The 2,560-nt window shown below is 50.8% G+C and overlaps 1 non-coding gene across 1 annotated transcript; it reads right to left on the bottom strand.

Annotated features, from left to right (window-relative positions):
- Positions 1–2,126: 2,126 nt before the first annotated feature.
- On the bottom strand, positions 2,127–2,275 carry LOC140105328 (U12 minor spliceosomal RNA). The gene has a single exon (XR_011850564.1). It is a non-coding gene; the product is annotated as a U12 minor spliceosomal RNA (small nuclear RNA).
- Between the last annotated feature and the right edge of the window lie 285 nt (positions 2,276–2,560).

Genomic DNA, 2,560 nt, shown 5'->3' with positions numbered 1-2,560 from the left:
TGGAGGAAAGAATGCCACAGTATGAGGAGGCTGGAGGACAGGAGGCCACAGTAAGAGGGTAATGGAGGACAGGAGGCCACAGTATGAGGGGGATGGAGGACAGGAGGCCACAGTATAAGGAGGATGGGGGACAGGAGGCCACAGTATGAGGAGGACAGGAGGCTACTGTATAAGGAGGATGGAGGGCAGGGGGCCACAATATGAGGAGGCTGGAGGAAAGAATGCCACAGTATGAGTAGGCTGGAGGACACGAGGCCACAGTAAGAGGGTAATGGAGGACAGGAGGCCACAGTATGAGGGGGGTGGAGGACAGGAGGCCACAGTATAAGGAGGATGGAGGACAGGAGGCCACAGTATAAGGAGGATGGGGGACAGGAGGCCACAGTATGAGGGGGACAGGAGGCTACTGTATAAGGAGGATGGAGGGCAGGGGGCCAGAGTATAAGGAGGATGGAGGATAGGAGCAGTATGAGGAGAACAGGGGGCCACAATATGAGGAGGCTGGAGGAAAGAATGCCACAGTATGAGGAGGCTGGAGGACAGGAGGCCACAGTAAGAGGGTAATGGAGGACAGGAGGCCACAGTATAAGGAGGATGGAGGACAGGAGGCCACAGTATAAGGAGGATGGGGGACAGGAGGCCACAGTATGAGGAGGACAGGAGGCTACTGTATAAGGAGGATGGACGGCAGGGGGCCACAGTATAAGGTGGATGGAGGACAGGAGGAGTATGAGGAGGACAGGGGGCCACAATATGAGGAGGCTGGAGGACACAGTATGAGGGGGATAGAGGACAGGAGGCCACAGTAAGAGGGGGGTGGAGGACAGGATGCCACAGTATGAGGGGGTGGAGGACAGGAGGTCACAGTATGAGGGGGATAGAGGACAGGAGATCACAGTAGGAGGTTGATGGAGGACAGGAGGCCACAATAAGAGGGAGATGGAGGACAGGAGGCCACAGTATGAGGAGGACAGCAGGCCACAGTATGAGGGGGAGGGAGGACAGGAGGCCACAATATGAGGAGGACAGCAGGCCACAGTATGAGGGGGAGGGAGGACAGGAGGCCACAGTAAGAGGAGGATGTTGGACAGGAGGCCACAATATGAGTTTAATGTATGGACCACATAGTGTAATGTATGGAGCTGCCCTTGTACTGCCTTCATAGTGTAATGTATGGACCATACCCTGGTACTGCCCCCATAGTGTAATGTATGGACCACGCCCTAGTACTGCCCCAATAGTGCTCATGGTATCCCCCCTGTCCAAGGACCATATTCCTGCTGATTACCTTTAGTGTTTTAAGGACCAACTGTTCAGACACCTCCTGATATAATTCCAAAAAGATCACTATAGATCCTCCTTAAAGAGAACCCGTCAGGCAAAATAACCCCCCTAAACTAAATATATTTTCACAAACTGCCATTAGAGAGCATTGCCTCTATCTCTTCATTGTCCCTCTACATGCCTGTAAACCTAAGCAATGAGGTCCTAAAGCTGTATGCAAATGACCTGTGAAATGTCCAATGAAGCATTAGCATATTCAAGCTGTCCACTCTATTCATGAGTGGGAGGCACAGCCACACCCCCAGTCCTGTATAATGATGTGAGGCTGTATAATGATGTGCTTCCTGGTGCTGGTGGCCACGCCCCCTGCAGCCTGTGTGTGTATGTGTGTGTGTATAGGAGAGATACAGCAGCTCCAGGCAGCCATGTTACAGCAGAACATGTCAGATTCATGTGTAGCTGATGTCTGTGTCTCTCACCTGTGTATTAGGAGGATGCAGCATGACAGCAGATGCAGCACACACACTAGCCATGCTTTACTATACATCACACACAGACATGAGCAGGGGGAGGAGAGGGGAGGGGTAACAGGGGTGACATCACTGCCTCTGACCATGTGACCAGCCTCATTTACATGATAAAGAATAGATGATTTTGCAATGATTAATGTATGAAATAACTAGATAAAGGCTGGGATGGGATCCTTGTGAGCTGCTCCAACAGGTAGTAGTGACAGGACAAGTGACACAGACCTGATGACAGGTGTCCTTTAAAGGAGTGGAGCCATACATATTTCTTACACCCTAGAGCTCATGTACAGTTTTTATACACTATTAAAGGGGCAGGCAGATCACAGCACCAGGAGATACAGCAAAGTAGGCAATTCCTCTATGGGGCGACCTGTATTCATCCAAAATATTTCTCTCACATGAGCAGTGAGGAGCCTGGTGTGACCCTGACTCGTTTTTCCTTACTCATTAGTTAAAGGCCATCGCCATGTAGGGCCCTGCTGTCTGTATCAGGAAGAGCTAACCGGATCCTCCTTCACCTCCCTGTCACCTTCTGGAATAACACGTCAGAGCCGAGGCATCAGGACAGGGCGGACGATTGGGAGATAATCCATCAATTCTCAAGACTGGTGAAAGGCATCATTGGTAGGAAGTGTGATGTTATCAGAATAGACTCCGCCTACTTCTGTAATGTCGCCACCACAAGTTCTCAGGCCTAGAAATAATAGTCATGTCATGAGATCAGCCGCAATGTCAGGATTTTCTAT

The sequence above is a fragment of the Engystomops pustulosus genome, chromosome 10 (assembly GCF_040894005.1).
Source record: "Engystomops pustulosus chromosome 10, aEngPut4.maternal, whole genome shotgun sequence".
NCBI classification, from domain to species: domain Eukaryota; kingdom Metazoa; phylum Chordata; class Amphibia; order Anura; family Leptodactylidae; genus Engystomops; species Engystomops pustulosus.
The sequence above is the reverse complement of the archived record's forward strand: the minus strand, read 5'-3'. Positions and strand labels throughout refer to the sequence as shown.